The sequence below is a fragment of the Paralichthys olivaceus genome, chromosome 2 (genome assembly GCF_024713975.1).
Source record: "Paralichthys olivaceus isolate ysfri-2021 chromosome 2, ASM2471397v2, whole genome shotgun sequence".
NCBI classification, from domain to species: domain Eukaryota; kingdom Metazoa; phylum Chordata; class Actinopteri; order Pleuronectiformes; family Paralichthyidae; genus Paralichthys; species Paralichthys olivaceus.
In genome coordinates, this window is record NC_091094.1 from 27365061 (window position 1) to 27377934 (window position 12874).

Genomic DNA, 12874 nt, shown 5'->3' on the forward strand with positions numbered 1-12874 from the left:
TTCATTATTGTTCTTAATGTTTCTTATTTGACTTGTGTATATGTCTCTAGACGTACAGGTTCTTTGTCTGTGTATATGTAAATAGACTACAAATTAATAGTTGTAAAACAAAGTGTACATATATTGTTTTTCTTTTCTTTTTTTCTTTTATTTATGTGTGAATGCGTGAAAATGTACACACCAGAAACTAGTTTGGTTTGTTTGTTGTGTTCTTTTTTTTTAAATTTATTTATTTATTTTACAAATGTCTGAATGTATGAATGTGTGAAAGGTATATATGCCAGTATGTAGAAACTTGATCTTTTGTGCATAGTTTGGACTGTTTGTTGTACAGATCTACTTAGTGCTCTGTTGTTAACAATCGTTTGGATGTAAATAAGTCAATGCTTCCGTCTAGTCTTCTGTATGAAAGTAAATAGATTGTAAACATGAAAAGGTTCATATGTTATTAGGTTATTATGTTAATTGTTTTGCATGGTTATATGTCTATAGATCATAGGTTCTTTAGACTTCTGTTGAGCTGAATATAGCTGTATAGTTTTTTCTTTTACTTATATTTTTTACTTACTTTAACATTATTGCATGACCAGAAACACCAGTTTTCTACTTGTCATATTAACCAGCACTGTGTATGTAGACACTTGATCTTTTGTGCATAGTTTGGACTGTTTTGTTGTACAGATGTACTTAGTGCTCTGTTGTTAAAAATCGTTTGGATGTAAATAAGTCAACGCTTCCGTCTAGTCTTCTGTATGAAAGTAAATAGATTGTAAACATGAAAAGGTTCATATGTTATTAGGTTATTATGTTAATTGTTCTGCATGGTTATATGTCTATAGATCATAGGTTCTTTAGACTTCTGTTGAGCTGAATATAGCTGTATAGTTTTTTCTTTCTTTTTTTTTTCTTTTACTTAATTTTTTTACTTACTTTAACATTATTGCATGACCAGAAACACCAGTTTTCTACTTGTCATATTAACCAGCACTGTATCTATCACTGTATACTCCCCCTCCCTATGTATGTACTGTGTCATTGTCATATCTAATTGTTGTCTTAAATTATCTATATTATTTCTAAAACTTTACTTACAGCCCAATTATTTCATTTGTCATATATACATTATTTCACATGTTCATAAATAAAACTGGAACTTTCTTTGAAATATTGCACACTGCCTTTTTGTCCTGCTTAAATAAAAACAATATAGTGGTCATAGTAGTCATGAGTCATAAGAATTAATTGTTAATCTCCACGTATTTTCAATGCTTTTTGCTCAGAAATATCACGTTCAATAACACCGCGATCGGGATGCGAACCCCGTCTTTTGGGGAATCGGAAATAAATAAATAAATGAACGGACCCAGAGAGAATGCTTCGATCCTATTGGCTTGCTGGACTGGTCCAGTATTCTCGACTGGCCCCCGCGTGGCAGGCGAGAATTCTACCACTGAACCACCAATGCTTGCTTTGATGTTGTTTTTCGACTTTTTTTTTTTCGAGAACTCCCACTTAAGGGACCAGCATGCCCTGCCAGGGCAGTTTATCTGATGTGTAAACCACTTCAAAGACCCCCTACCTTTACACTTTTCTGACATCCGATTGAGAGAGGGGTGCCCGACCATTCCTGTTATGTTCAACAGATATATTCACAACCGCTTCTCGGTGTGACTGGCCAAGTGTGTAGAGGTAAGAGAGGAGCAGGGTTAATATTTCTCTCTCAAGCCTGACATAACTATTTCTGTTACTTTTCATGTGAACAACCAAGTGAAAGACTATAAAGAGAATGTCTGGACACGTACAAACATGTGCTCTCTGATGTCATTGACCAATACTCTATGGAATGCAGAGCCTGTAGTTGGAAGGTTGCTCATACCCTCATGTAATAAGACAGATGCCCCGTGTGAGGGTTGAACTCACGACCTTCAGATTATGAGACTGACGCGCTGCCTACTGCGCCAACGAGGCCTATTTTATGAACAAAATGTGTGCCAAAAAAAATCTATATTTAAAAGTGACGGAACTACAAAATACCATTTGTCAGTCAAAATAGTTCGGTCCAAATGTTACATGCCGTACGGACAGGACCAATGTTGCTGTAGAAACTTTGAATCATCTAGAAGAAGAATCATCAGGAGAAGACCTATCCACACTTTTAAAGTAATTATGAACCAGTCCACAGTGAGCATTGGAATGCAAATACCTTAATCTGCTTGATGGCCAAGAACCTCACACCTGGAGCAGGGTGTGGCTAGCAGCTCAGCTGGCCTCTAATGCAAACGACTGGCCAAGTGCAAAAGTCATTTAGACTTGAAAAACACTCTTGATTCTAAAAGTTTCTACTTCATTCCCAAACCCTGTAAACAGACTCCTGGGTGGTACAGAAATGCAAAACACTACTTGTCTGTCACATAACCATGCATTCAATCCAATGTCTCACAATTCAACATACATGTGTGTATTCTAGAACATTGCTGTCCAGTACTGTGTCCAAATGGTCCAAATGTTCCAGAACAAGAGTCATAAAGAGATAACGCTCAGTGTTTGTAAAGTCATTTCGAGCCAGTTAACTGTGAGCCTTACAAATCAATAATGTTAATCCACTTGGCGGCCCAAAGGCTCACACCTGGGACAGGGTGGGGCTAGCAGCCCATGTGGCCTCTACTGCAAATGACAGCCCCAATACCAATGCACTTTCGACTAGAAGGATGGTATACACATACCGATCACTATACCCACCACGGGTGGTGCAACTCATTGGCTAAAGGTAGTATGATGCATTAGCCGGGAATCGAACCCAGGCCTCCCGCGTGGCAGGCGAGAATTCTACCACTGAACCACCAATGCTTGCTTTGATGTTGTTTTTCGACTTTTTTTTTTTCGAGAACTCCCACTTAAGGGACCAGCATGCCCTGCCAGGGCAGTTTATCTGATGTGTAAACCACTTCAAAGACCCCCTACCTTTACACTTTTCTGACATCCGATTGAGAGAGGGGTGCCCGACCATTCCTGTTATGTTCAACAGATATATTCACAACCGCTTCTCTGTGTGACTGGCCAAGTGTGTAGAGGTAAGAGAGGAGCAGGGTTAATATTTCTCTCTCAAGCCTGACATAACTATTTCTGTTACTTTTCATGTGAACAACCAAGTGAAAGACTATAAAGAGAATGTCTGGACACGTACAAACATGTGCTCTCTGATGTCATTGACCAATACTCTATGGAATGCAGAGCCTGTAGTTGGAAGGTTGCTCATACCCTCATGTAATAAGACAGATGCCCCGTGTGAGGGTTGAACTCACGACCTTCAGATTATGAGACTGACGCGCTGCCTACTGCGCCAACGAGGCCTATTTTATGAACAAAATGTGTGCCAAAAAAAATCTATATTTAAAAGTGACGGAACTACAAAATACCATTTGTCAGTCAAAATAGTTCGGTCCAAATGTTACATGCCGTACGGACAGGACCAATGTTGCTGTAGAAACTTTGAATCATCTAGAAGAAGAATCATCAGGAGAAGACCTATCCACACTTTTAAAGTAATTATGAACCAGTCCACAGTGAGCATTGGAATGCAAATACCTTAATCTGCTTGATGGCCAAGAACCTCACACCTGGAGCAGGGTGTGGCTAGCAGCTCAGCTGGCCTCTAATGCAAACGACTGGCCAAGTGCAAAAGTCATTTAGACTTGAAAAACACTCTTGATTCTAAAAGTTTCTACTTCATTCCCAAACCCTGTAAACAGACTCCTGGGTGGTACAGAAATGCAAAACACTACTTGTCTGTCACATAACCATGCATTCAATCCAATGTCTCACAATTCAACATACATGTGTGTATTCTAGAACATTGCTGTCCAGTACTGTGTCCAAATGGTCCAAATGTTCCAGAACAAGAGTCATAAAGAGATAACGCTCAGTGTTTGTAAAGTCATTTCGAGCCAGTTAACTGTGAGCCTTACAAATCAATAATGTTAATCCACTTGGCGGCCCAAAGGCTCACACCTGGGACAGGGTGGGGCTAGCAGCCCATGTGGCCTCTACTGCAAATGACAGCCCCAATACCAATGCACTTTCGACTAGAAGGATGGTATACACATACCGATCACTATACCCACCACGGGTGGTGCAACTCATTGGCTAAAGGTAGTATGATGCATTAGCCGGGAATCGAACCCAGGCCTCCCGCGTGGCAGGCGAGAATTCTACCACTGAACCACCAATGCTTGCTTTGATGTTGTTTTTCGACTTTTTTTTTTTCGAGAACTCCCACTTAAGGGACCAGCATGCCCTGCCAGGGCAGTTTATCTGATGTGTAAACCACTTCAAAGACCCCCTACCTTTACACTTTTCTGACATCCGATTGAGAGAGGGGTGCCCGACCATTCCTGTTATGTTCAACAGATATATTCACAACCGCTTCTCGGTGTGACTGGCCAAGTGTGTAGAGGTAAGAGAGGAGCAGGGTTAATATTTCTCTCTCAAGCCTGACATAACTATTTCTGTTACTTTTCATGTGAACAACCAAGTGAAAGACTATAAAGAGAATGTCTGGACACGTACAAACATGTGCTCTCTGATGTCATTGACCAATACTCTATGGAATGCAGAGCCTGTAGTTGGAAGGTTGCTCATACCCTCATGTAATAAGACAGATGCCCCGTGTGAGGGTTAAACTCACGACCTTCAGATTATGAGACTGACGCGCTGCCTACTGCGCCAACGAGGCCTATTTTATGAACAAAATGTGTGCCAAAAAAAATCTATATTTAAAAGTGACGGAACTACAAAATACCATTTGTCAGTCAAAATAGTTCGGTCCAAATGTTACATGCCGTACGGACAGGACCAATGTTGCTGTAGAAACTTTGAATCATCTAGAAGAAGAATCATCAGGAGAAGACCTATCCACACTTTTAAAGTAATTATGAACCAGTCCACAGTGAGCATTGGAATGCAAATACCTTAATCTGCTTGATGGCCAAGAACCTCACACCTGGAGCAGGGTGTGGCTAGCAGCTCAGCTGGCCTCTAATGCAAACGACTGGCCAAGTGCAAAAGTCATTTAGACTTGAAAAACACTCTTGATTCTAAAAGTTTCTACTTCATTCCCAAACCCTGTAAACAGACTCCTGGGTGGTACAGAAATGCAAAACACTACTTGTCTGTCACATAACCATGCATTCAATCCAATGTCTCACAATTCAACATACATGTGTGTATTCTAGAACATTGCTGTCCAGTACTGTGTCCAAATGGTCCAAATGTTCCAGAACAAGAGTCATAAAGAGATAACGCTCAGTGTTTGTAAAGTCATTTCGAGCCAGTTAACTGTGAGCCTTACAAATCAATAATGTTAATCCACTTGGCGGCCCAAAGGCTCACACCTGGGACAGGGTGGGGCTAGCAGCCCATGTGGCCTCTACTGCAAATGACAGCCCCAATACCAATGCACTTTCGACTAGAAGGATGGTATACACATACCGATCACTATACCCACCACGGGTGGTGCAACTCATTGGCTAAAGGTAGTATGATGCATTAGCCGGGAATCGAACCCGGGCCTCCCGCGCGGCCCTCGAGAAAAGTTTAGCTAAACCGACCTAAACGCTTTTTAACATGCATTTCAATGATAGTGCTGAACCACAGTGTGGATGTAATATTCTTTTGGCCACTCTTCCGGCTGTGGCGCTGTTCCGACTTTTTCTATAGACTCTCGGTCCTCCGATATTTTTTTTTTTTTCCTTCAGGCAAACCTCTAACGGCAGACGGTCATAAAAGCGTGCATATTCACTGTCTACTGTTGATGTCATTACGTGTTCTTACAGGGGCTGTGCATCATTCAAACATTCAAGTCATTTTCATTCGTCAAAGGTAAGACACGTTGTTTTATTTTCATAAAAGTTAGCCTGCTTTCTGATAACATTAGTTCGCTGCTGCTGCTTATTCGCTTGGTTGATGCGATAGAACTGCCCGGAATTAAGTTTGGGGTAATTATGGACTAAATAATGAATGAACATCATGCTATTTGTTGAGATTGTGTGTGGTTTTTAGGTTGTTGCTTAATATTATATATTCGTCAGCGCGGTATTGACAGTAATGTCGTGTCAGCAGTTGCCTAGCACCACTCGCAGGGTAACGCAGAAGATTTGTGGTGAAATAACACGTCAAAGTATGAATGGACATGATCGTTTTATATAGTTATTTGCATAGTTTTCATGACGTGGCGTTAAATAGTCTTGTCAGTCCGTTTATATCAATCTTTTGTTGATAAGTTAACTATAGCCTACCTCAGCATTGCTCACTTGCTAAGAGACTGACGCTACAAACGTTTGTTGAAATTACGTGATAACATGATTGTATTTCATATTTTTGTGTATCTGGTTTTGATGTCGTGATGTTAACTCATCTTTACACCATGGATCTGTTACTCCTAAGATGTCTGACTAGTTAGGCTACATATTGCATCAACTAAAACAGCTGTACTACTGAGGGATTGATACCATCTCTTTTTTTAAAATACAAATGTGATATTAATATGTTCAAATTCATTTGGCAGAACTAGTAGTGCCAGAGTAGACTTTCAGACAAGCAGTAGAGGTCTGCCTACCGTATTAATCAAGTGTAATAAGACTTTGATCTAGGCATTCACTTCTCCTACCCCCCCCCCCCCTCTCTCACACACACATAACTGCTCTCCAACTCCTGCTGCAAAGACCGTCCCACCCCCCTGTTGTTTTCGCGCCCACACACACACACTGTGAGTAGATAAGGATCAGAGAGGTGTGATAAACTATTGTCTTGACCCTATGAACTATTTCACTGCAAGCCCCCCCACACACACACGCACACACTGTACTTCCTCCCAGACTCAGAGGTGTGAGAAACTATTGCCTTTACCCTCTGAACTATTTGACTGAAGTTCATAGAAGATAACCCAAACTTATGTTTTTACTTTATGGTAGGTCAAGATGCAGAGGGCGGTGTTCTTCCCAGGTAAGCTCAGTGTTGTGTTCCGCAAGGGACCAGGTGGATTTCTCTTACAGGAACCCTCTGCAGAAGCCAGACGGATCAAGGATGACCCCACTCGTCAGGACAGGTCTGCCCTGAGAGAGGACCTTGTGCGGCAGAATGCCCTGGCTGCGGTTCGTCAGAGAGGGGGTGATGCCTCAGACAGGACGGAGGTGCTAGGAGACTACATCCTGCAGTTTGGCAAGTATAAAGGGAAGGCTTTCAGGTGGCTTTTGGAGAATGATGTTGGCTCTACATGTTACCTTGTCAAGGATATGCGTAAGGAGGAGGCTGCAGGTCGTTTCAGGCCCGAGGGGCATAGCAAGGATAGTCTACTGTCCTTTGTGAATTATGCTCTGAGTTTTGCAGAGATCCAGTCTCTCCTCGCCTACGAGGCCAGGGGAGAGGGTGTGGTGACAGCCACATCAGAGGACGACCAGCTGGTTGGCTTTGGCGACAGGGCCAAGAGCACCTGGAAGGAGGAAGAGACAAGACCCACAACCAGACCCACAACCACACCCACAACCAACAGTCCGCCTCTGCAGATTCTGCCGCTTGGAACTGAAACAGGGACCAAACAGCCCTCACATTCACACGGGCTTCCCTGGAGTGGCAGGGAAATACATTCAAGGATATGTGTTCCTCCCAACCGCAATAAGACTCTACAACTCATCTCCCTCTGTCAGAGCCACCATCACAGAACTGCACTAACATACCTGTCACCTTTGCACCATGTACCCTGCACTACACTACGTGTGTTAATTTAAACCACTTTAATATTACAGACCTTTTTATAGAATAATATTGTCTTTTGCACATCCAGTCCACGTATTCTTACACTGCCAGTATATTGTATAGTCAAGTACTGATATTTATACCCTATTATATATTATATATCATATCATATTATATCATACTCTGCATATTCTCTGTATATTCTTCGGATTTACAAGTCTATATACACATATTTATACATGTGTACATGCTATTATTATATTATTATTATCACTACTACTACTACTATTATTATTATTATATATACTATTGCTGCCATTATTACTATATACTGCTATTATATTGGTATAATTACTGTCTATATAAATATATATTATGTTATATTGTATACTATATATATATATATATAAATATATACTGTACTAATATTCTTATATACTGTCTAACAATAACATTACCATCATATCATTATTACTATTATCATCATATTGCCACTGCACTACTTGTCTGCCTATTCATCTTGTGTTTCTGTTTCTGTTCTTTTTACCTAAATGTTTTGTTTTGTTTTGTTCTATTGCATTGTGTTTTGTTGTGTTCCGATACACAAGCTGCTATGACACCTTAATTTCCCTCCGGGGATGAATAAAGTACTCTATCTATCTATCTATCTATCTTATTGCCCATCAAAGGTGTACTCTTTGTACAGAGATAAGGGCATGGCCAAGGAGATGAGCTGGCCCGAGTTTCAGCAGTCTCCTTTCTATGAGGCTGAGAGACAAAGAACTGTGGAAGAAAGGAAGAAATGATTTCCCTGTATACCAATTGTTTAGACCCATTTTATTTGAATTTATTTCATTATTTTATTTCATTATTGTTCTTAATGTTTCTTATTTGACTTGTGTATATGTCTCTAGACGTACAGGTTCTTTGTCTGTGTATATGTAAATAGACTACAAATTAATAGTTGTAAAACAAAGTGTACATATATTGTTTTTCTTTTCTTTTTTTCTTTTATTTATGTGTGAATGCGTGAAAATGTACACACCAGAAACTAGTTTGGTTTGTTTGTTGTGTTCTTTTTTTTAAAATTTATTTATTTATTTTACAAATGTCTGAATGTATGAATGTGTGAAAGGTATATATGCCAGTATGTAGAAACTTGATCTTTTGTGCATAGTTTGGACTGTTTGTTGTACAGATCTACTTAGTGCTCTGTTGTTAACAATCGTTTGGATGTAAATAAGTCAATGCTTCCGTCTAGTCTTCTGTATGAAAGTAAATAGATTGTAAACATGAAAAGGTTCATATGTTATTAGGTTATTATGTTCATTGTTTTGCATGGTTATATGTCTATAGATCATAGGTTCTTTAGACTTCTGTTGAGCTGAATATAGCTGTATAGTTTTTTCTTTTACTTATATTTTTTACTTACTTTAACATTATTGCATGACCAGAAACACCAGTTTTCTACTTGTCATATTAACCAGCACTGTGTATGTAGACACTTGATCTTTTGTGCATAGTTTGGACTGTTTTGTTGTACAGATGTACTTAGTGCTCTGTTGTTAAAAATCGTTTGGATGTAAATAAGTCAACGCTTCCGTCTAGTCTTCTGTATGAAAGTAAATAGATTGTAAACATGAAAAGGTTCATATGTTATTAGGTTATTATGTTAATTGTTCTGCATGGTTATATGTCTATAGATCATAGGTTCTTTAGACTTCTGTTGAGCTGAATATAGCTGTATAGTTTTTTCTTTCTTTTTTTTTCTTTTACTTAATTTTTTTACTTACTTTAACATTATTGCATGACCAGAAACACCAGTTTTCTACTTGTCATATTAACCAGCACTGTATCTATCACTGTATACTCCCCCTCCCTATGTATGTACTGTGTCATTGTCATATCTAATTGTTGTCTTAAATTATCTATATTATTTCTAAAACTTTACTTACAGCCCAATTATTTCATTTGTCATATATACATTATTTCACATGTTCATAAATAAAACTGGATCTTTCTTTGAAATATTGCACACTGCCTTTTTGTCCTGCTTAAAAAAAAACAATATAGTGGTCATAGTAGTCATGAGTCATAAGAATTAATTGTTAATCTCCACGTATTTTCAATGCTTTTTGCTCAGAAATATCACATTCAATAACAGCGCGATCGGGATGCGAACCCCGTCTTTTGGGGAATCGGAAATAAATAAATAAATGAACGGACCCAGAGAGAATGCTTCGATCCTATTGGCTTGCTGGACTGGTCCAGTATTCTCGACTGGCCCCCGCGTGGCAGGCGAGAATTCTACCACTGAACCACCAATGCTTGCTTTGATGTTGTTTTTCGACTTTTTTTTTTTCGAGAACTCCCACTTAAGGGACCAGCATGCCCTGCCAGGGCAGTTTATCTGATGTGTAAACCACTTCAAAGACCCCCTACCTTTACACTTTTCTGACATCCGATTGAGAGAGGGGTGCCCGACCATTCCTGTTATGTTCAACAGATATATTCACAACCGCTTCTCGGTGTGACTGGCCAAGTGTGTAGAGGTAAGAGAGGAGCAGGGTTAATATTTCTCTCTCAAGCCTGACATAACTATTTCTGTTACTTTTCATGTGAACAACCAAGTGAAAGACTATAAAGAGAATGTCTGGACACGTACAAACATGTGCTCTCTGATGTCATTGACCAATACTCTATGGAATGCAGAGCCTGTAGTTGGAAGGTTGCTCATACCCTCATGTAATAAGACAGATGCCCCGTGTGAGGGTTGAACTCACGACCTTCAGATTATGAGACTGACGCGCTGCCTACTGCGCCAACGAGGCCTATTTTATGAACAAAATGTGTGCCAAAAAAAATCTATATTTAAAAGTGACGGAACTACAAAATACCATTTGTCAGTCAAAATAGTTCGGTCCAAATGTTACATGCCGTACGGACAGGACCAATGTTGCTGTAGAAACTTTGAATCATCTAGAAGAAGAATCATCAGGAGAAGACCTATCCACACTTTTAAAGTAATTATGAACCAGTCCACAGTGAGCATTGGAATGCAAATACCTTAATCTGCTTGATGGCCAAGAACCTCACACCTGGAGCAGGGTGTGGCTAGCAGCTCAGCTGGCCTCTAATGCAAACGACTGGCCAAGTGCAAAAGTCATTTAGACTTGAAAAACACTCTTGATTCTAAAAGTTTCTACTTCATTCCCAAACCCTGTAAACAGACTCCTGGGTGGTACAGAAATGCAAAACACTACTTGTCTGTCACATAACCATGCATTCAATCCAATGTCTCACAATTCAACATACATGTGTGTATTCTAGAACATTGCTGTCCAGTACTGTGTCCAAATGGTCCAAATGTTCCAGAACAAGAGTCATAAAGAGATAACGCTCAGTGTTTGTAAAGTCATTTCGAGCCAGTTAACTGTGAGCCTTACAAATCAATAATGTTAATCCACTTGGCGGCCCAAAGGCTCACACCTGGGACAGGGTGGGGCTAGCAGCCCATGTGGCCTCTACTGCAAATGACAGCCCCAATACCAATGCACTTTCGACTAGAAGGATGGTATACACATACCGATCACTATACCCACCACGGGTGGTGCAACTCATTGGCTAAAGGTAGTATGATGCATTAGCCGGGAATCGAACCCGGGCCTCCCGCGTGGCAGGCGAGAATTCTACCACTGAACCACCAATGCTTGCTTTGATGTTGTTTTTCGACTTTTTTTTTTTCGAGAACTCCCACTTAAGGGACCAGCATGCCCTGCCAGGGCAGTTTATCTGATGTGTAAACCACTTCAAAGACCCCCTACCTTTACACTTTTCTGACATCCGATTGAGAGAGGGGTGCCCGACCATTCCTGTTATGTTCAACAGATATATTCACAACCGCTTCTCGGTGTGACTGGCCAAGTGTGTAGAGGTAAGAGAGGAGCAGGGTTAATATTTCTCTCTCAAGCCTGACATAACTATTTCTGTTACTTTTCATGTGAACAACCAAGTGAAAGACTATAAAGAGAATGTCTGGACACGTACAAACATGTGCTCTCTGATGTCATTGACCAATACTCTATGGAATGCAGAGCCTGTAAGTAACTAGTTGGAAGGTTGCTCATATTTCCACCACAGAGCAAATCAGAAGTAATGCCTGCTGTCAAGGGGAGGCTTTGATCCAGATTGGGAGCCTATAACAACTATCAATGTTCTAACAGTGGGTCCTGGATAATAACAATTTCATAACACCCACACGCACCTTTGAATCTCTCTTCTGAAATCTCAAAGCGCTCCATTCCTATCATTGGATTTGGCTCCTCCCAGAAAACCCCTTATGGGAATCAGTGTTTATGGTGTATTTACCAGCCTCAGGCCCTGGGGGTCCACAGTATGTCAGTTTCTGTAGTGTAGTGGTTATCACGTTCGCTTAACACGCGAAAGGTCCCCAGCTCGAAACTGGGCAGAAACAGCTACCTCTGTCTCAATTCTTTGCCAGACAATGGTAATATCTGCATCTCCATTGATGTCGTTCACAGTGAGTGCTTTTGGCAGATGTGGTGGCAACTTTGAGAAATTTACGGATGGCAAACTTTCCATTAGCTCTCAGGCTGTCACTGCTTTGTCTGTCACGCTCAGGCCAAGGTCATACAGGGCTCATCCCAGGGATTTGAAAGGAGACACCAGCAAAGAGAGGAACCTCCCAAATGGAAGCAGCATTAGAGATTCTGCCCGAGAGAGATTCTGCCCGAGAGAGATTTTGCCCGAGAGAGATTCTGCCCGAGGTATCCTATGCAGGTTGTTGCTTCTCTTTTTGAGAGATTTGGGACAGTAAGCTATTCCTCATTTTTCACAAAGGACTCCTCCAATGGGAAAAAAGGAATGGGACCCAACGTGTATTAATGGGTCAGCAGAAGTGTCTTGTGCCACGGAGGTTTCTGTAGTGTAGTGGTTATCACGTTCGCTTCACACGCGAAAGGTCCCCAGCTCGAAACTGGGCAGAAACATCTTTATGCCATGATGCTTTTATCAAACACAGTGAGGTCCACCTGCTTGCGACTCAACTTATGTGTCTCCATTTGATATATTGGGTTTCAGAGACGGTGGTTCCAAGGCTGGATGA

General features: G+C 40.7%; 9 non-coding genes across 9 annotated transcripts; 2 read left to right on the forward strand and 7 right to left on the reverse strand.

Annotated features, from left to right (window-relative positions):
• Nucleotides 1–1895: 1895 nt before the first annotated feature.
• trnam-cau (transfer RNA methionine (anticodon CAU)) lies at nt 1896–1968 on the reverse strand. The gene has a single exon. It is a non-coding gene; the product is annotated as a tRNA-Met (tRNA).
• Nucleotides 1969–2776: 808 nt separating this feature from the next.
• On the reverse strand, nt 2777–2847 carry trnag-gcc (transfer RNA glycine (anticodon GCC)). Its single transcript has one exon. It is a non-coding gene; the product is annotated as a tRNA-Gly (tRNA).
• A 430-nt stretch (nt 2848–3277) lies between these two features.
• On the reverse strand, nt 3278–3350 carry trnam-cau (transfer RNA methionine (anticodon CAU)). Its single transcript has one exon. It is a non-coding gene; the product is annotated as a tRNA-Met (tRNA).
• An 808-nt stretch (nt 3351–4158) lies between these two features.
• trnag-gcc (transfer RNA glycine (anticodon GCC)) lies at nt 4159–4229 on the reverse strand. Its single transcript has one exon. It is a non-coding gene; the product is annotated as a tRNA-Gly (tRNA).
• A 430-nt stretch (nt 4230–4659) lies between these two features.
• Nucleotides 4660–4732, reverse strand: trnam-cau (transfer RNA methionine (anticodon CAU)). The gene has a single exon. It is a non-coding gene; the product is annotated as a tRNA-Met (tRNA).
• A 5775-nt stretch (nt 4733–10507) lies between these two features.
• trnam-cau (transfer RNA methionine (anticodon CAU)) lies at nt 10508–10580 on the reverse strand. The gene has a single exon. It is a non-coding gene; the product is annotated as a tRNA-Met (tRNA).
• An 808-nt stretch (nt 10581–11388) lies between these two features.
• On the reverse strand, nt 11389–11459 carry trnag-gcc (transfer RNA glycine (anticodon GCC)). Its single transcript has one exon. It is a non-coding gene; the product is annotated as a tRNA-Gly (tRNA).
• A 691-nt stretch (nt 11460–12150) lies between these two features.
• Nucleotides 12151–12223, forward strand: trnav-aac (transfer RNA valine (anticodon AAC)). Its single transcript has one exon. It is a non-coding gene; the product is annotated as a tRNA-Val (tRNA).
• Nucleotides 12224–12685: 462 nt separating this feature from the next.
• trnav-cac (transfer RNA valine (anticodon CAC)) lies at nt 12686–12758 on the forward strand. Its single transcript has one exon. It is a non-coding gene; the product is annotated as a tRNA-Val (tRNA).
• The last annotated feature ends 116 nt before the right edge of the window (nt 12759–12874 follow it).